This window comes from Nelumbo nucifera, chromosome 4 (assembly GCF_055504915.1).
Source record: "Nelumbo nucifera cultivar China Antique chromosome 4, China Antique-T2T, whole genome shotgun sequence".
In the NCBI taxonomy this organism is placed as follows: Eukaryota; Viridiplantae; Streptophyta; class Magnoliopsida; order Proteales; family Nelumbonaceae; genus Nelumbo; species Nelumbo nucifera.
Genome location: NC_142652.1, coordinates 46,482,653 through 46,504,583, shown reverse-complemented (window position 1 = coordinate 46,504,583; position 21,931 = coordinate 46,482,653). Strand labels below are relative to the sequence as shown.

The 21,931-nt window shown below is 41.7% G+C and overlaps 1 pseudogene; it reads left to right on the top strand.

The window, feature by feature from the left end:
- The first annotated feature begins 6,816 nt into the window (after window positions 1-6,816).
- LOC104589411 (putative helicase MAGATAMA 3) lies at window positions 6,817-13,321 on the top strand (annotated as a pseudogene).
- The last annotated feature ends 8,610 nt before the right edge of the window (window positions 13,322-21,931 follow it).

Here is a 21,931-nt window from a genome sequence, read left to right as displayed (position 1 = left end):
TCGCTAAGGCACATAACTAGTAGCGAACACCCTAAATAAACGCCTCGCCAAAGTATACCAGGATGGCCGAGGCCACACACGCCTCACGGCCCGCCCGGTGGCCGATGGCCTCTTGGCCTTATACACTTAGTGTGATTAACTAAAGGCGGCAACCCCGACAAACACAGTGGTTCACCTCGGCCCAAGATCCCAAAGTAACCACTCGGAGAGGAACCAGGCAGGCTTCGGCCCCACCTCGGCCCCTCCCACCGTTCGATGAGCCATCTCGGCTTTGCCTAAATAACCACAGGAGGAAGGGAGGTAGGCGAGCTACGGCTCTACCTCGGCCTCTTCCCCACATTTCAATAGGCCACCTTGGCCTTGCCAAAGTGGACACTTAGAAAGAACTAGGCTAGGTAAGCCGCACTACGGTCATGCAACTCTATCTCGTCCCTTCCCTCCTAATAATCTAAGGTGTGCGTGTAACGAGCCAATACAAGCTACTTTTCATGTGTGCGTTATGGTTTCGCCATTGGGAGGGGTAAGGACCCCTCGGTAAAAAAAAAGAAAAAGTAAAAAAGAAAGGGAGAACACATTGCATAGAACAAAAGGAGCACAATGTACAAAAAGAATGCTTGATTTTGTCATTACACTTCATCAAATTTTGAGCCTTTACAAAAAAAAGTTTTGTGGCCTCTTAAGCCAAGCACATTTACATCAAGCAACAAAAAAAAAGAAGAAGAAAAAAGAAAAAGGAAGAAGGCCTCACTAGGCCTCACCCCGAGCCGGGAGAAGGGCAGAGTCCACGCCACCATCGGCAACCTTGGCAACCTAAGCAGCCTCATCAAAGTCCAACATCTCCTTGAGGACTTTCTTGGTATCCTCGATCCTGTCTAGGTACATCCTAGATGCTTTGTCAACAAGGTCCTCTACTCGCTTCTCTGCCTCCTCGGCTCGCTTCGCTGCTTTGATTGCTTGCTTCAATGCCTCAATAGTTTTCCCTTCAGCCTCTGCCACGTTCTTCTCAGCCTTGGTTGCCCGCTTCAGCACCTCAACAGTCTTCCCTTCAGCTTCAGCCGCCCACTTCGCTGCTTTAGTTGCCTTTCTCTCTGCCACTGCCGCTCACTTTTCGGACTCAACAGTGCACCCCTCGGCGTTGGCCACTCACCGCTAGGCCTCGAAGATGATGCTCTCAAGGCGAACCTTCTCCTCTTGCTCCTTGGAGAGGTCCTTCTATGCCTCCTTCGGCTTCTCCTCGGCCTTTAGTCGAAGCACCTGCTCGTCCTTGTGGCCCATCCTGAACTTGGCGAACTTCTCATCAGCAGCGGTGGCAGCCTTTTGGAGCTTCTCCTTCTCCTTTTCGAGCTTGTCCAAGTGGGCCAGGTTGAGGCTCATCCGGTCCCCTAGACGACGAAGTGGAGACAGGCCTACAGTGAGAACCATTAGCAAAAGCTACAACAAAGAAAAACAAAAGAACGTTGTGATTAATACAAAAAGATTACCTCAGCCAAGTGGTGCAGCCCCTTGTCATAGATTGATCGCGGTGAGTTTTGCATCATCCAGAAGCGATCTCTTGAGAGAATTACCCCGCTCACCAGGGCATGGCTAACCCCTTACTCGATAATAGAGTCCTCCTCGTGAACTGACTATCGGGGGTGGAAGACCTTGGAAGAGTGCTCGGCCCCTTCAGCGAGCTCTTGTGCAGATGTGGGGGCAGATGAGAGCCCCACGTAATGCTCCTTGGCAGGAGGACCCTTCATCGTGGCGGCCCCAGTAGGACGCTCATTGTGGGCCACCTTCTTCAGCAGATGTTCTCTTAAGTCCTCTTCCTACCCGCCTCGGCCCCCTTGCGGGCTCCTTCGCAGCCTCGATTGGCTTTTTCGTGACCTCGGCCGGCCCCTTCCCTTTGGCTGGGACCTGTGGAGTTGTCCCTTTGGCAGGGACCTAGGCAGATGTCCCCTTGGTAGGGACCTTTGGAGCTGCCCCCGTGGCGGGGACCTGTTGTGAAGCTGTCACAAGCTGTCCCCTTGGTGTCTGTGAGCCCGCCTTCTGGTTTGCTCGCTCCTTCTGCTTGGCACGAGCACGCTCTATAAACATTTTCTTGGTGTCCACAGGCACCTCTACAAGTGAAAGAAAAATAGATCAGTATCATAGAACAAGGACGAGTGGCAACGTGTTAAGGAACTATAGGACCTCTCCTACCGAGGGGGGCTGGGCTGAGCCCCGTGAACACTAATGGAACCTCCTCCTCCACCAGTGTCTTGTCTTGGATTGTCCCCATCACGTGTAGGTGGGCTATGTCAGCGGCCTCCTCGTCCCGGAGCGGAGGGGGACACTTGTCGACTACTACACTGGCCTCTCCCCACCTTGACCTGAACCTCCAACCTTCGAGGCAAGAAACATAAAAAAACTTGTCCTTCCAACTATGAGATTAAAGGAGGAAGGGGAGTGATGTCATACCACTCCAGCAACTCAGAGATTAAAGGAGGAAGGGGAAAACCTAAGGCCAAACTCCAAAAAATGCTTGTATATGCAGATTTCTCCCTCAGTGGGGTTCCACGGTCGCTCACCGATGCTAGCAACCCTAAGTCTGTATAACTAAGGTATGTGGAACCTCTTGGCTAAAGACTTGACCTGGTCCACCTCTAAGGGGCTAAACTCTCTATACTCAATTTGGAGCTACAGTAATCTCTAAGCATCACTTCCCTTTGGAGAACTTAAGTGCTATTTAAGTCCTCGTCTGGACCCTTTGGCTCCAGACCTCTGACTCACTTTACGCTTGTACTAAGGCCTCTGACACCTCTGTTCTTACAAGACTTCCTTTGGACCTCTCGCACATTACATTGGGTACCAGCCTTCGGCTCCTACTGTATCCAAAAGGACCTTCCGCCTTGGACATAGTCCTCGGCCTCGGCTTCCCCTCCTTCGAACCTTCGAAGCCCTCGGCCATCGCCACCGAAGCTTGGGAGCGAAATTACCTTGTTGTCTTCGGCCAATCTGAGCATCAACAAGTTCAATTAAGAATCGGAATCAGATTTTGATTGTTCCTATTTGGTTGATTAAGAGCTAGAATCAGAATCAACTAAAAATTTTCAATTTTGTATTAGTCTATTTATTATTTTATTATTACTTTATTAATATTTTAGGAATATATAACTTTATTTTATTAGTACTTTGTTATTATTATTTTATTAGTATTTAATAATTAATATTTTAGTATTTATCATTAATTTATGATTATTTTATTAATAATTTATTTTTCTATTATATTGTATTATTGTTTTCATATTAGTTTATTTATTTCTATTATTTTTGTTTATTATTATAATATTAATTATAATTAATATGTTAGTATTTTATTATTTCTTTAATTATATTATATTAATATTTTATATTTTTTTTTGATATTTAATTATATGATATTAATATTTTATTATTAGTATATTTAATATTTAATATCTTTGTTTGCTATTATCAATTTATTAATATTTTATTATAGTACTATTGTACTAATATTTTGTTACAGTTTATTAATATATTACTATTTATTATTATTATTATCATCTTATTATTAATTTAATAATTTTTTTATTTTATTAGTATTTAGGATTTGGCGGGCTTTTGTCACAAATTCTTTAGCTTCTTGACAGACTCTAGAATGGGAATCCCATTCCCTAGGGGAAGGTCTGAAATGGCCATTCCCCCATATGAGGGAATCCCATTCCCCGGCCCGAAAATGGGAATCGGAATCTCATTGCTGTCAAACAAACAGTAGGATTCCGATTTCGATTCTAGGCACTTATTCGTAGAAACCAAATGGACGATTAGTGATTAATTGGTTTTCTTTAAGTTAGGATTTATCTATACCCTTTAGGATAAAAGAAAATCAGATACATTCTTGTAAGATTACTACCTAATCACACTAGAAATGACTGTTATCTTAGTTGAACTGCGTAGCAGACATAGTTTGCTACATAAGTCCACCACACTAAATATTTAGGAGAAACCAAAGATTTCTAACTTGAAGGACATTTCTAATAAAAAAAATATTCAAAACTTGCTTAGAAAGGTGTTCAAATAATCCAAGATCTGTATGGTGGGTTATGTGATCAAATGGTTGAATCTGTTGACATCCCATGTCTCCACCTGTTTGGTGTCTTCTCAAATCTGGTGGCACTACCTCAAAGTTGCAGGGATCTATTGGGCCATGTCAAGGGCAGTTAAAGAACTGCTATGGTGTTGGAACTTTCCAGGGCTGAACCAAAAAGGGAAATGTGTTTGGAAATTTATCCCTGCTGCGGTGTTAAGAATTGTGTGGACCAAGAGAAATAGGAGAATTTAATAAAAAAAAAAAAGAGGGGAATAAGCTATAGACCCAAGTACGTACCAGCCAGCCAACATTATAGAAATTCTCCTACATTCTATCCAACCCCACTTGGTTGTAATTAACCGACCAAGGACAGAGTGAGGTCCAAAAATAATAGGTCCTTGACTTATAATCCTAAATGCTCCAAAGGATGAAGAGAAGCAAGCATCACAAAAGAGACCTCAGTTAGCAATAATGGACCACTTCTCTTCTTAAGAGCAAGGTCTTGGCGCTGAAGAGCCCTATTGGCATCCTCACTACCTAACCGCCTGGGCTTTTTGAAGGACTCACCCCCACATTCCTCCAATTCTTACCTTATTAACTATATTTCCCGTTTGTTATACTTCCCTCTTCTATAAACCAATATTGCTTTCTAATTATGTATTCAATTTCCACTCATCCCACTGTTTCATCTTAACCATCTCACAATCTTCCTTTTAATAAACCCATCAAGAAAACAACCAAACCCATTCCCAACTTTCTATCTTCCCTTCATTTTCTCAATTCTTCTTTTCATCTGTTTAAACAAATCAGAAACATGAAGTATGAACAACAAATTAACAAGACAAAGAATTATCCCCCCGCTATCTGTTCAGATTATAGAGGGAGGTGGACTTGTCTTAATACTAAACAAATGCAAGCTGAAAATACCCTATTCATGGATAAGGATTTCTCTACCCTCCACAACATCACTGCTTTGTAGGCACCTCCAAAACCGTTTCAAAGAACATATCCATGGACAGTATCCTAATACCCAGTGTTAAGAACCACAAAATAGTATAAGGGGACAAACAGAAAACTAAGATAGGAGGGAAAGAAACAGTACTTGATCATTGATACCTGTATTCAGCCTTTCTAAGGCCCCATTTGGCTCGCAGGAATAGATGTCTGGAATCGGAATTGGAATAATTCCAATTCTGACCTTTCGGTTGGGCGGAATTGGAATCCCATTCCCATCCTTGCTGGAATGGATTCCCCCATTTGTGGGAATGGTCATTCCCTGCCCTTCCTTTGGGAATGAAATCTCATTCCTGCTGATTCTAATTCTCATTTCCATTCCTATCAGAACTAAATAGAGACTATGGGAATAGACCATTTCAATTCCGATTCCAAAAAATTTTGATTTCGAAACTCGAAATCCCGTAAGAGACTGATGAACACCCAAATCCCGTAAGAGACTGAAGCCATAATACTTCTATTGTAGTATTAGCTAAGGAACGGAACTCAGCTTCAGCATTGAAACAAGCAACGGTGGTTCGTTTCTTAGCACTCTTGAAGATCAAATGAGAACCAAGAAAAATACCATAACCACCAGTAGACCGGCAGTCATCAGGACAGCCTACCTAATCAGCATCTGAAAATGCAACTAAAGATCCATGAGATTTAACAGCAAAGAAGAGCCCAAAATCAATGGTACCTTTGAGATAACATAGAATATGTTTCACTGCAGTTCAATGATCATCAATGGGAGTTTGAAGAAATTGGCATCCTTGTTCACAGCAAATGCCACCAACAATGTTAAGATATTGAGTGGGGTCAAGTAGAGGCTCGCCCTGGAATTTTGACAACCTGGATGTAGGTGCCATAGGTGTGGTCAAAGGTTTGTAAGCTGCAAGATTGGTCTTCTATTGAAGATCAAGAATGTAGCACCATTGAGAGAGAAACAACTCGTTCTTGTCTTGATGAGCCTCTACATCAAGAAAATAATGTAGAGATCCAAGATCCTTAAGAGAGAAACTTCAAAACAAATTCATAATATGTTGAGAAACATGAGAAGCAAATGACCCAGTAACAATAATATCATCAGCATATACTAAAACATATATAGAGATATTATTTTTGTTATAGATGAAAAGAGAAAGATCACACTGAGAGCCTCTGAAACCAAGATCATGTAACCGGTTACTGAGCCAGGAAAACAAAGCAAGAGGAGCTTGACAAAGACCATAAAGAGCTTTATTTTAACTTGCAAAAATAATCCAGTCATGTCTGATCCTTGAAACCCTTGGATTGTCTCATATGTATTTTCTTGAATAAAACCATTCAAAAAAGCATTGTGAACATCCAACTATTTGATGCCCCTTCCTTGTGATGTGGCTAGAGATATGACTACACAGATAGTGGCTGGCTTAACAACAGGACTGAAAGTATTAGTGAAATCAACACCAAGAACCTGAGAGAAATCTTGAGCAACTAATATGGCTTTATACCTTTCTACAAAGCCATCAGGCTTCCTCTTGATCTTGTAGATCCACTTAGAGCCAAAAACATTCATAGTGGGTTCATAGGGAACAAGTTGCCACATCTCATTTCTAAGAAGAGCATGAAACTCAGAGGCCATAGAAAAACACTAGTAAGCAGACTTGAACGCCTGAGAATAGCAAGATGATTCTACATCATTCGGCCCACTCTCTGCTAGAAGTCCTTCGGGTAGGGAATACCTTGTGGCAGTTTGAGCAAGGCGGGCTGACATGGAACAAGTGGTCATAGAGTGTGTTCATGCAGCTAGAGGGGAAACAATAAAAGAGGAACCCGAAGTTGTACCTTGCTTGGTAGAAGTAGTATCATGGGGAGAAATAGAATTCTCCTACGCACCAACAACTGAGGGGATAGGAAGTAGAGTGATTGATGCTGAATCTAGAGGTCCAGAGGAAAGACTATCTGGAGTGAATCTCAGGAAACTATTTCTCATCAAAAACCATACGTCTGGCAATAATTTGTTGTGAAGTTACTGGATTATAGCACTTGTACCCTTTATGAGATGAACTGTATCCGATAAAAATGCAACAAATAAACGTATAGTCCATTTTGTGCTTGTTATATGGCCGAATGAGAAGATAGGAAAGACAACTAAAACTTCTTAGTATAGAATAATCAAGTTTATGGCCAAACAACTTTTCATATGGAGAGAGATTACCAATGACTGGTGTAGGCAACCGATTAATGAGAAAAATTGCAATTTCTGCTACTTTGGCCCATAAGGATTTGGGGAAAGAGGAGGACACTAGTAGAGAGAGAGTGGACTCAATAATATACCGGTGTTTCCATTCAGCACTTCCGTTTTGCTCATGAGTATGATGACAACTCACTCGATGCAAAATTCCTTCATTGTCCAAGAAATGAGATAATTTATAGAATTCTCCTCCTTAAACACTTTGGAACATTTTAATTTTAGTGGAAAACAAATTTTCAACATGTCTCTTAAACTTGAGAAAAGTATCAAAAACATTTAACTTCCTTTCAAGGGGATAAATTCAAAAAAAAATTTGAATATGCATCCATAAACAAGATATAATATTTATAACCTTTTGTAGATAATACCAGGGCAGGTCCCCATATATCTGAATAAATTATTTCCAAAGGTTGTGAAATACTACTAGAAGAAATAGACAAATTTAAACGATGGGCTTTGCCTAATTGGCAAGCCTCACAAACAAAACTGTCACTAACATTTCCTGAATAGGGCAAACCAAATTTAGAAATTACTAATTTAACAACTTTTAAAGAAGCATGTCCAAAGTCGATGATGCCAATCCTAAAGAGAAGCGCTTTCTCCAACGAACACTTAGGATGAATTCTCTGTGTCGCCATTAGTGCCTAGAAACTGATATAGTCCATCTCTTCTGGTTCTCTAATTAAAGTTCCCCCCATATATACGATCCTTCAATAAAAGGAAGTCTGGGTGAAATTCAAACACCAAATCATTATCTCTTGTAAATTTACTAACAGAAATCAAATTCTTTGTCAAAGTAGGAACATGATAAACATTTTTCAATTTAAATTGATGTTGATCATAATCTATAGAAGAATAACCAATACTCTTAATTGCCAAACCTTCTTCATTACCAATTTTCACTTGATCCATACCCAAAAATTTAGACTTGTTCTATAATTTATCAACATCTAGAGTCATGTGGTGGGTTGCTCCACTATTGGGATACCAGATGGGATCAAAATTAGCTATTGAACCATTGTAGGAAGAAATACCACTATGAAATGCAGCAGTAGGACCTGGAGAACTATTGTTGTTTTCTCTTTTATACGAAAGATCATATCATTTATAGCACTTTAATGCTTCAAGTCCGGGTTTATTACACAATTGGCAAACAATTGGGTTACCTCTACCTCGACCTTATCCTCGTCCAGGTTGATTGCCATGCCCCCTGCCTTTGTCACAGGCATAGTTTCCTCTGTAGATCTAAAACTGAGGGTTATTATTGTTGCTCTTGCTATTATTATTGTTATTGTTTGCAACAATATTAGCATGGGGAGCTTCAGTGGAGACATTATGTTGAGTAAGCCAAGATTCATGACTAAGAAGTAGATCAAGAATATCATTGATTCCTAACTGATCAGGATCAGTTCTGTTAGTAATAGCAGTGATGAGATATTCATATTCATTTCCTAGTCGAAAAAAAAAACATATAGAACAAGATCCTCTTTTGCTACTAGTTTAGAAACAGCAAACAAATTGTCTACAATAGTTCTTTCTTTTTGAATATAATCACTTATAGACAAGTTGCCTTTATTAATATTTTAAAGTTGACACTTAAGTTATAGTACCCAAGATCATGAATGAGAAGAAAATGATCTCTCTAGGGCACTCCAGACTTCGGCTGTAATAGACAATCCAACAACTTGGGCTAATATGCCCTCTGTCAGAGATGCAACAAGCCAACTCAAAACAAGTTGGTCCAACTGTACCCAAGAAGAATAGTTTGGGTTAAAAATTTTCATACTGCCATCATTCAAATCTGGGATTTCCTTTAGTTGTGCCTTGGTCGATCAATCAAACCCATCAACTTGTATGCTCTAAGCACTGCTAAAAGTTGAGCTCTCCATAGTATAAAATTTTATCCATTCAACTTGATGGTGAGATAAGGAGACATATTGGGAATAGAGTTCATGGCCACCATAGTGGTCATGTTCTGAAGGTCAAACAAATTAGAGCTCACAACTTCAAACGAATCAGCACTGTTTGCAGCCATAGTGGACCTTCAAGTCTTGGCTCTAATACCAAGTTAAAGAAGGGACAAGAGCAATTCTAAACAATGTAAAAATTTGTATTCCTTGTATATATCAACCAAGGGGTTTAGGGTACAATATATATATATATATATATATACACAAAAGAATAAAATAATAATGGAAAGCAAGAAGAGAATAGGCAATTACCTATGTATAATATTTCTTAAATGGTTTTCTTCCTATTTAGTTGTTTCTAAACATGGGTGAGAGCCTCCATTGGTAACTTCTAAACTTGAGTGAGAACCACCATTGGTAAATTCTAAACTTGGGTGAGAACCTCCATTGGTAACTTGCATTTCCTTAATACTCTGGAACCATTATATTTATGCTTCTCTTTGCACGCATGGCTCGGTTTTCATGCATGTCTAATCAATCCATAGAAAGTATAGAAACAGGGTAGCCTCTCATTGGAACTTGGAAGTGCAAAACCAGGTGCAGAATGGTAAACGGGTAAGTGCTTTGGGGACATGAATATTTTATCCCATACAAGGAGGATAAGGGGTGTGGAAGTGGCCAAGTAAGTTGGATTTTATTAGAAATAAAGATATGATCAATGTTTTTAGTTTGGAAGAAGTGACTTGCTATGGTCCTTGTTAGAGTAGTAATAGAAGGAATGGCTTGGGCAATGTCAAGGAAAGGCTTGATTTGGATCTATGTAACAGTTGGTGGAGATTTTATTTTAAGGATGATAACATGATTCATCAAAGGTAGTTTTGATTATTTAGCGAATGGTGTTTGAGCTAGTTAGAGGAATAATTAAAAGGCATTTTAGATTGAGAATATTTGGTCTACCCATTAAAGATTGTGGAAAAATCATGAAGGGTATTTGGAAGGAGGTTGTGAGAGGTAACCATCAAATAGGTGAACTTACTAGGGTGAGTATTACCTAGGAAACACTTACTTATGTTCTTTTGATTCCAAAATAAATTAGACAATGACTCTTTTATCCACAAAAAGTCATTGTATGGCCAAAATTGTCCCAACACATTTTTTTATCAATTTTCCCCTAGGTAGGAAAGTTACTTACCCACCTAGGAGATGAGTACCATTTACCCAACAAAGCAACAGGTCCCACATGAATCCAAAAAATGAGCATGAAAAAGTGGTCAATGGAAACCACAATCCCGTTGATGGACTTTCCTCCCCCGGGTCCAGAATTCTAGAAATAAATGGGTCCTAAGGAAAAACTGTATAAATCTTAGAAATACTATAAAAATTAGAATTGAGAAGCATTTGATAAAGTCCAAGAAAAAATTCAAACCAAAAAAGAATGAGTTTCAGACACTTGGACAGTTTATAAGAGCAAGGTTTGGTTCCATTGAGAAATGCCTAGAGCTTTTTATTAAAATTTTTTGTACCCACCTTCCTACATCTTTTATTTCAGAAGGAGTTGTACAGAAAATGGTAAGAGCTCTTGATCTGCTTCAATCTCTAGGGACACTCTTACAAAATGTTTCTCTTACAAATGAAGAGTTGGAGGAAATCTTTCCTCATTCTAAAAATGTAAATAACAATGATAGTGGATCTGCAGCATATTTGGTTTATAAGACTAAAAAAACGTGCCTTGAGAATCTCAGATCCCTTTGTGAAACATTCTCTATTCCTGAATTTTCTGATGAAGATTCAATTAGAAAGTTCTGTTTTAGGAGTGCTCATTTGATTTTCTGCACTGCTTCAAGCTCATCTAAGCTGCAGGAAGAATTGATGACACCAATGGAAATTGTAGTTATTGATGAAGCTGCCCAACTTAAAGAATGTGAATCAACCATTCCCCTACAACTTCCTGGTGTTCGACATGCTATTCTTATAGGTGATCAACATCAATTGCCTGCAATGGTAAAAAGCAAGGTTGGATAGTTTTTTCAAATTTTTATCCTTTCTGCTTATGTAAAGTTATTTCATTATTTTTTAAAACTTTCTATGTTTATCAGATCTCTGAGAAGGCTGAATTTGGAAGGAGTTTGTTTGAGAGGTTGGTGGCTTTGGGGCATGAGACGCACCTTTTAAATGTCCAGTACAGAATGCATCCATCCATAAGCTTATTCCCAAATTTGGAATTCTACAAAAAACATATCTCAGATGCTCCGAATGTAAAAGAAAGATGCTATGAAAGGCAATTCTTAATGATAAAATGTATGGCCCTTATTCATTTATAAATGTTTCTTATGGTAAGGAGGCATTTCATAAATGCAGCCAGAAAAATATGGTAGAGGCTGCTGTGGTGTCTGAGATAGTGAAAAATCTGTATAAAGGTATGATTTGTTGTTTCTTTAGAAGAGTACCGGTGTTTGAACTGAAAATTGTTTTATGATATCGAAATGGAATTGGATTATGAATCACATGAGCCCCAAGACTAACATCAAAGTTTTGACTCATTACTTGCTTACTTTTACTTTTTGAATACTTACAGCTTCAGTTGCCACAAGACAGAGGATTAGTGTTGGTGTTATATCCCCATACAAGGCTCAAGTTTTTGCAATCCAAGAGAAACTTGGAAGCACATATGAAACACAGAGTGACTTTTCTGTGAGTGTTCGGTCTGTAGATGGGTTTCAAGGTGGTGAAGAGGATGTTATAATAATATCTACAGTCAGGTCTAATGGAAATGGATCAGTAGGTTTTCTTGCTAATTTTCAACGAACCAATGTGGCTTTGACACGGGCAAGGTAGAATGTTATAAGGATTTACCTTATTACAATCATGCTCAAGTGTCTTGGATTTAGAAATTGGTTTTCATTTCCATTGTAGGTACTGTCTTTGGATTTTAGGGAATGGAGAAACATTAATCAACAGCAGAACCATTTGGAAAAGTGTAGTACTTGATGCAAAGAATCGTGGGTGTTTCTTTAATGCTGACCAGGACAAGATCCTGGCTGAAGCAATAATATCTGTTCTGATTGAGTGTGGTCGGCTTGAAAATTTATTCAATATGGATTCTCTACTTTTTAGGAATGCAAGGTGGAAGGTATGTTTCTTTTGCCTGTTGGCTTCCCAAAATCCCATCATTATTTTTAATTATATAGGACAGAAGTTGATGTTGTAAAACAAGGTAGGTGTTCCCACCTGTTCACTAAACCATGCATGATCAATTATTTAAATTGCAACTACAATGACCTTAAACCATGGTTTGTAATATTGATATAGACGAACAGTTCGCCATGTAGAGAGTTGGAGAAATTGTAGGGATATTTTGCTAATTTTGCTAAGATATGTGGAAAATCTAAAATACCAGAAGTATTTTATTTTATCAATAACAGAACCAATTTTATTAAAATAAGAAAATTATAGTACAAGAAAGGGGGAGGGATAAACACTACCCTAGAGAAATATTTCTGTATAGCCCAAAACAAATCATTCCTTCCCATCACTTGTTTAGCAAGTGTATCGTCTGCAGAATTTGCTTCTCTTTTAACCCATTTACATGACACCTCTACTCCTTTCTGCAATTTAGCAGCTTTCCTCTTCTCATAAATGTTGCACCACCATCCCTCTTCCTCCTGTTTTTGGAGCCAACTAATTACAAGCTTCGAATTGCCTTCTATTCCCAGCTTCCTAATATTCAGCTCTTTAGCCTTCTAGATCCCTTCCATAACAGCCATAGTTTCAGCTCTAAAGGAATCCCCTTCACCAACTGGGCCTGAGAAAAGTGCAATGATGTTTCCTTCTTCATTCCTAAAAACTCCTAAAGATATTAAGAAGGTTTTCTACAAACATTAAATTAGTTAATAATTACACCTTCCAGGGATCATTAGAACAAATATAATTGCACATTCAAGGCTCAAAAACCATCACACAAAAAACTGTATAAATCAACTAGGAAAAATTATGTGATTGTAATAGGTAAGTTTCTCTTTGTATCGCATTTGGTCTTTAACCATCTTCTCTTCCTTATATATGTCAATCTCTTAACTATATGTTTTTTTTTAGATTGAGAATACTCTTTTGTAGTTATAAGCGTTTTTCTTTATCTTTTGAATTATAGTGAGTTAGTAATTGAGTCATATCAAAGTAGTAAGCCAATTATCCAATCAATAATTAATTGCTGGTTCTTTTAGGAAAAACACTTTTTAAAATTATGATGATTTTAATGATATATTAAAAAGTTTTAAATAATATTCTGTCATGTCAAGATAGACGAACAATTATACCGGAGATCTTACACACTCCCCTACTTACGTTGCTTGTGACCTACCGAAGCCAAGCTCGTACTCCGCGACACCCATGAGGCTTTATGCGGTGGGCACTTGGGGGGCAGGGCCCTCGCCCAAAAGGCACTCCGACAAGGGTATTATTGGCCAACAATGAAGGCAGACGCTATTGAGCTCGTCAGAAAATGTGACAAATGCCAAAGACATGCCAATATTCACCACCAACCTGCTGCCAACCTCAAGTATCTCACCAGCTCGTGGCCCTTTGCATAGTGGGGCATCGATCTACTCGGGCCTTTCCCGCCAGCAACAGGTGGAAGAAAGTTCTTAGTAGTGGCAGTGGACTATTTTACCAAGTGGATAGAAGCCGAGCCCCTCGTGACAATCACAACCCGAAATGTCCAAAACTTCTTTTGGAAGAACATCGTGTGCCACTTCGGATTACCTCGGGTGTTGATCTCCGACAACGGCAAGCAGTTCGAGGACATCAAATTTCAAGACTGGTGCGAAGACATGGGGATCCAATAGAATTTTACTTCAGTCGCACACCCTCAAGCAAACGGTCAGGCAGAAGTCACGAACAGAGCCATCCTCCGCGGACAAAAGGCATGGCTGGACCGAGCTAAAGGATTTTGGGCAGATGAACTACCCAGTGTCCTATGGGCCTACCGGACCACGGAGAAGACCGCCACTAGAGAAACACCCTTCAATCTCACCTATGGCACCAAAGCAGTGATCCCCGCAGAGATCAAAGTACCTACGTTGTGCCTAGAAACATATAGTGATCAAACAAACGTAGATGAGCTACGTACCAACCTCGACCTACTCGACAAAGTAAGGGACCTCGCGTACATTAGGACCGCAGCCTACCAGCAGAGAGTAGATCGGTACTATAACGCCAGGGTCAAGAGGCGAAACCTCCGCGTTGGCGACCAGGCCCTTCGTAAAGTTATGGTGTCTGAGCCCGGCGCTGGCAAGCTCGGGTCCAACTGGGAAGGTCCTTACCGAGTGAAACGAGTGCTCGGGGAAGGAACATACAAGCTCGAGACCCTCGAAGGTATACAAATACCTTGGGCATGGAATATTGTCAACCTAAGACAATATTATCTGTAAGAATCGAGTAGGCCACGAGCCACTCCCTAAGCCTAAGGGCCAGAATACCGAGCTAACATGACCTCGGCACATAAGACCCAGCCATCTCTTCGGTACGGGCGAAAGTAAGGGTAAGAAGAGTGGACTACGAGTCACTCCCAGAGCCTAAGGGCCACAAGAAGACCCTAGTCGCCACTTTGGCCTGGGTGAAATCCAAGAGTAGACTACGAGTCCCTTCTTAAGCCTAAGGGTCACAAGAAAGCCCCAGTTGCCACTTCGGCATGGCAAACTGACAAAAACCTGGTTATCTCTAACCCTTAAGGGAGAGACAGCTCGGGTATAAACCCTACAGTGCCTATACCCTTGCTGTTCTTACTCAGCTCGGTAACCCGATAGTCCGGGGTAACCCGCGCGACCTGAAGTAACACAACTTCACTCAGTTACCCTTAACGCCAGCTCGGTGGCTTGACAGCTCGGGTAACCTATACATTAAATTGACCAGCTTGGAGTCCACTCACACTTAGAAGTATTTTTGCACTCAGAGATACTCGAAAGAAACTATATTTCATTAAAAAGAGAGTTCAAGTTCAAGAGTTTTTACCCGAGCTTAAAGGCTCAGGATAGTACATTCACAGTTCAGAAAGGGAAAAGATTAAGTTACAAATATAAAGGGCAAACTACTTTGGGGGCTCACTGCCTTTATCAGGGACCCCCTCGGAGACAGTGTCTGGACCAGCATCCTCTGCTCCATCTTCGGGACCTTCATCCTCGGAATCGGGGTCATCTTTTGACTGACGCACGATGTTGTCAGTAATCCGCGAAGTAGTAATGGCACTCGTGTCCAGCTCGGGGTAGAGGTGCCTGATCAGCCACCGACTGAGCTTGAAGCCCTTACGATAGGCCTCCATCATCACATCGTCGAATCTTGAAGAGTTGACATAGTCAATGACGGCCTGGGTCTTGGCCTCCTCAAGAGCACCTTCGAAGATTGAAATCTTCTCCCTTATATCCTCCTGGAGGTACCCCACTTCGTGCTCCAGTTTCCCCTTCGCTTCCTTGAGGCCTTGTACCTCGAGCCTTAGAGCATCCCGCTCAGCCTTGAGGCTGCTCACCTCGAGCCCTAAGGCCTCCTGACCGACCTTGAGACCGTTAACTTCGGCCCTCAACTTACCTTTATCTTGAGCCAGCTCTTCCTTCTCTAACATTAACACCTCGATGAAACTCTTTTGAGCTGAGGCGTCGCTCTCCAAGCGGTGAACCAGACAACGAGCTGCCCTCAACTCAGTATGGGCTGCGTGAGATGATTCCTTAGCCTTCAGAGCCCGCCTCAAATGTCGCTCTGATTGGAGGGTCAAGGCGCGAATGGCGGAGTTCACCTGCAAAAAGGAGAACCGGGTAAGAGAAATAAGGGGGACTCACCACTATAGTATGAGTGGCAGCTCGGGCGCCGAGCTGGCCAGGAGTGAGTTCTACCCACTCGCAGACCTCCCCCGAGTATGCAGCCAGCTCACTCTTCTTCAGGCTGCATTGGGGGTTCAGGACGGTTTGGCTCCCCTGACCCTCCGAGCTAGAAGCCGTCATCTCCACATCGTGAGTGGAACTCTCGGAGGTCTCGGCGGCAGCGTCGACAGGATGAGCCCCGACAGCAGCGGTGTTAGCCTCGGCAACGCTTTCTCTGGCAAGTCGGGTGGGTTTGACAACGGGCTCGATGGGCTTAACGACAGGTTCCGCCATCACCTCGGGCCCCTTAGGCACAGCCCCCTCTTCCAAGTCAATGACGGGCACGGCTGCCACCTCGGGCCCCGAAGCAGAAGTCTGCGGAAGTCGAGGTTCGGTTGAAGCTTGTGGGGACCCAACGCACGCCTTCTTTGCCACGTGCTTCTTCCTCTTCATCTAGTGGAAGAGCTTCTGGTTGTCTATCTTTTCCGCCTCCATGGGACCTGCGATGAAATACGACATCAGTAACCCGAAGCAAATATATGATTGGAAAAGCCGAAGTGGGAAAAACCTACCCGGACTCAAGCCCGCTCGGACGAGCTTCTCCTCAGAAGTGAAGTCTTTATATTACAACCCGAGCTTAGCCAGTGACTGGAGCTCCTTCTTGGTCTTCTCGTCCAGGATGACACCAGGGTCTTGAACGGCTATCCTCCAATCGGTGGGGAAGGGCCACCCCGTGCTGCTCCGGACTACGAAGTAGTCCCGCTTCCAAGCTGGGACTTTGCTCGGGAGCTTGTGCATGAGTTTAAAAACCGGGCAGGGGGACAGGTAGTAAGACCGCCTTTGCCATGGGAGAGCGCCCGAAACGCTCTTCTTTATAGCCAAGATCGTACTAAGAACATCTAGATCTATGGAAAGGGAATGGTCAAAACAAAGAGAAATGGACTCCACCACATTCTGTATGGAGTTCGGGTGGAGTTGGTCCAGGGTAATGTTAAAGTGTACCAACACCTCAACAATTAAAGGGTGAAGTGGAAGTCTGAGCCCGCCTATCAGTTGCTCCCTAAAGATCAGGATCTCGCTGGGACCGTGCTCCCATGGGAAGTTGCCGGTGGGAAGACTATATGAGTACTCGCTAAGGAGGCGGAACCTCTGTATGAGGTCCTGAAGCCTCTCCGAGGTCATTATGGAAGGTTCGAACTGATTTGGTTCCCGACCTCGGTGGGAGGTAGATGCCAGATGACCCGAAGCCACTCGTACTTCGGATGGCTGGGTAGCAGAGGGGACATCCCGAGCCAAGGTACCTACCTCGGGCTCATCGATGAGACTGTCTACACTAGACGACATACCGGACTAACAGAAAGAAGCGAACTAGAAGGGAAAAGGAAGCTCGGGAGGACTCACCAAAGAAATGCAACTGGACTGGAAGAACAGAACGAACTGGAGGACCTGAGCTAAGAAACCCCTGGTGCGAGCTCAAACGCTAATGATGAAAGCTTTGTGGCGAAGAAAATGGCCAAGGGACCCCCTATTTATAGCCGCAACCGCAGGTTCTTCGAGGCAAAAACGATTTAGTACGTTTTTGACGTCCGCGAAGTCCAAGTTGCGTGAAGTCTGCGCGTAACCCGGACGCGACTCAAATCTCTTTTTGGTCGAGCCAGGCGCTAGACCGGTACAGCTGGACTGAACGCGTGACAACACAGCACAAACACCGACACCCAATCCACCCAACGCATCATGACCTCCCTGCGCTGGGTCACCGCCGCCAATGCAGGGAGTGGGGGGCAATTGATGGAGGGTGATTTGGCCCGACCTCGTAGCTCAGGTATACGTAGGCGTGACCTAGCTCAAATAGTGACTCAGCATGACAGCACAACGGACGTGAGCACAACTCGGTGGGGAAGTCTCATCGAGTTCAACACAACAACTCGGCAAGTAAACTACTCGCCAAAAGCCGCCTCGCCCACACCTCCTCCCCAGGGTTAAGGCACTCCGGGGGGTCCCGAGTTCGGGGCACCCTGACCCCTTTTGAGGCTCGAGCTCCTCCCATTGGACCTCGGGCCACTCCCAAGCAAGAACGCACCGATTCTTCTTCGGACGCCCCGAGGCACAAAGACCTCGGGTCGGCTAGCTCAGCATAACCGGCTGCAGGCAGCTCGTCACTCAAGGGACGACCCAGCTCAGAGCAATTCGCAGGAGAACAGCTCGGTATACCATAGGAGGGCTTCCTGCCCGATCGCCGTACCCGACAAACCTGCGAATTGCAGGCATGTCCCCTCGCCGCGCCTGCCACCTTTAGAAAGGCGTCCCACACCTGACAGACACGTACTCGGCACGACGGCCCCACGCGTGCCACCTCAGCCCTGCCTGTAACGGCTGTGGTAGATTGACAATGGCGGTTATACCTGCCCTGTCAGAAGTCAGAGGGCCGGGAGCAACGGAATTCAGCTATAAGGAACTTATCCTCAAGGAACAAGGTATCTTGAATGACTAGCGCAACCTGCACTCTTAGTGTTCATTCTCTTTCAGCTTCTTGCACACAGTACTAACTTAAGCATCAGTGCGTTCCCACCAGGAAACCCCCCGGGAGTTCTTCCTCCTTCCTCTCATTTCAGGTACATCTCAGGAGCCACGCGAGCGCCAGGTAGGAGTGACTGGATTGTGCTACATCACTACTTGTTGTAGGGAATTTGTATTAGGTGTTGTAGGGAATTTGTATTTGTATTAGGTCTTTGATGTTTACCCGTGGGCAAACTTGTTTCTTGTTGCCCTCTTGGATGTGGGTGTGGAAATGAATGGCGAAGAATATTGGAGTTGACATGCTCTGTTTGTGAGCTTCAGCCTCCCTGGCTGCTTTGGATATGGTAGTTTTGCCGTCATTGGAGGGTTAAATGCTCCTCCATCATTTCCCATTGTCTCTTCTATTTGCAGTACTACAAGTGTACAAACACCTATTATGCCATATTCAAAGAATGGTAATCAGAATCATTGATCAGGTAATGTCTTTGTTCATTGAAATTAAGTGTAGTACTGAGATTTTGAAAATATTTAACCGTACTTGACCTAACACACAATTCGATAAACTACTTGAAAATCTAACATCTTTCTATTTTATTTAATATTCACTTTCACCATATTTTTAACATAAACAAGGTATTGCCTTTAACTAATTAAGAGCAATTGGATGATCTTGTAATGGTGGATGCAACTAGGGGTGTCAATTGTATTGCATTTGGTCCAATCTGATCCAATCCAATGTGAGTTCATTATAAATGGACCAGGTCCAATCCAATCCAATGAATGTTTTGGACTAATTTGGACTGGTCTAATTCAATGTGAGGACCCTTTCTTGTGAGAAGGAATCCCATCTCTTGTGTAGCTACCTCTAGGCCCTCTAATAAAATTAATAAAAAGATCGACTATTGTGGTTCTATATGCAACAACATACATGGATGAAGTGATTGAGATCAATATTTTTCATTTTTATTATGGTTTATTATACGTAGTAAGACAAATTGGCACTTGTAAGACATTTTTTACTTGTTGATTAGAATTTCAAAATTTATCTTGCATTAAACAGAATACTAGTGGATTTTGTTACCTATCTTCACATTTTTTCATTGTATATTGCATATTTAATTAGATCATCAAAGTAATCAATGTTCTAATTTTTTTTTTCTTTGTAGGTTAAAGATGCAAGGAGTGACTCTTAAAGCATAGTTGAAAACAATGGATAATTCTTTTATATTTAAAATGTCACTATTTTTTTACAAGTCATGTAGACTTTAATATGTATTGAGGGAAATTTGACATTTGTAGTACACATTTTAAACAATGGATGTGTTTTTCTGGTAGAGCAATGGATGTATTCAAATTATGTGGCATGTATTGAATTATTACAATAAAATAAGTATTTGCTAGAAGTTATTATATAATTTTCATGTGATGTATGAATAATTGAATAAAATAGGTTTTGCTTTAAGGTGGCATTCCTAATTGCCATAATTTTACTATTTCATTTGGAATATAGCTGTGGCTTTTCCATATATTGAAACAATTAGCTATGTTTTGGGCATATATTGCATTTTTAGCCACGATTTTTCAAATAACCGTAGCTGTAGGTTTGAGTATTTAACTTTAGTTTTAACAAAAAACCATGGTTATAGGTTAGTACATTTAGCTACGGTTATGTAACAAACCATAACTATAAATAGAAGAATTATAGTTATGGTTTTGTAAAAATCTGTAGTTATAGATTTGGATATATAACTATAGACAAGGTTCCTACAAGATCACACCTCAGCTTCCTATAGATCATGTTCTGTGTTCTTGATTTATTGCCATTTACTTTTTATCAGCAAATTAACCTCTCAATTGAATTGCGCCATTACTTTCTTCCTTGATTTTTGTATTTTATAGGACCTAGTCTCGAGGAAAGAGATTGGGAGGGGTAAGATGTGGAATGGAATATACTACCTTCACCCACCATCCACCTCAACTCATAACTCCATTGCTTTTACCCCACCATCGACATACATGCTATGGCGTTAACACTTACGACATGTATCTTCTCCACGAGTCACCACTATTTCTGGTCATTCTCCTAATGATGCAGACTAGAACTGTGAAATTTGCTATAAGGCAAAACTTACTGAACTTCCATTTCCAATCAATATTACCCAGTCTACAGTACCTTTTGAATTGTTACATTGTGATATTTGGGGTGGATAAAAAACACCCTCCCATAGTGGGGTCCATTACTTTCTTATTGTATTGGATGATTGTATTCGCAACACATGGATTTACCTGATGAAGCATAAGGCAAATACTCTGTTCTTCTTGGTCTCATTTTGTCACATGGTTAAGACATAACATAATGCTACTGTAAAGTATATTATATTAGATAATGGGTCTGAATCCTATATTTACATGCCCCAACAAAATGGCATTGCGGAATGCAAACACCGACACTTGTTGGAGGTAACCTGTGCTTTTAGATTTCAAGCTAATCTTCCAATTACTTTTTGGGGTGAGTGTATACTCCTCCATGATCTTGGAATCATCATTAAATGTCCGATGCATCTCTATTGTGACAGTCGAGTGGCTCTACACATCGCCAACAATCTTGTATATCATGAACAAACCAAGCACATCGAAATCAACTGTCACTTCATTCGCCAACACATTGCAAACAATGCAATTGCTACTCATCACATTTCCAACAAAGTTCAGCCAGTAGACCTCCTCACCAAACCTCTGGGGCCTCTTCCATTTTCTACACTAGTAAGCAAGTTGGGTATCCAACATACCCTTGCTCCAACTTGAGGGGAGTATTAGAAGAATATGTAATAGTAACTTATAGTCTCTAAATTCCAGATTGTTCGAATCAATTTATCAACATGGACATTCTTCTTGACATCTGGAATTTTCCTTAACACTATATATATCCATTTCCTTCCATATGTCAATACATGAAGTTTTCTTCAGCAAGTCGGTTTTATTTTCTGTTGGGCAGTTTGTTTTTTGTTACCCTCTAAGTTGAGTGAGGGCAATTTGGTTCCTCAATATGATGGTTCAAATTCTATGAAAGTGGCATTTAATTCTGCTCATAATCACAGAATGGAATTGGTTAGTAAGGCACTTGCGAGGGTGAGGGAACATCGACAACTTCTTTCTATGAATTGGAAAGAAAAATGCAATGAGTTCTTCCCCTTTGTTATTTGTTAGGGTTATCTACTACATACTTTTTTTGCCAAGCAGAGCAAGTTGCTACCAAATGAAACTGAGGATTATTTGATGGAATAGATGTTTCCTCTGTTTGATGGGAAGGGAAATGATAGTGGAGAAAGGGTTAGAGCTGCACTTGCTTCACATTTGAGTC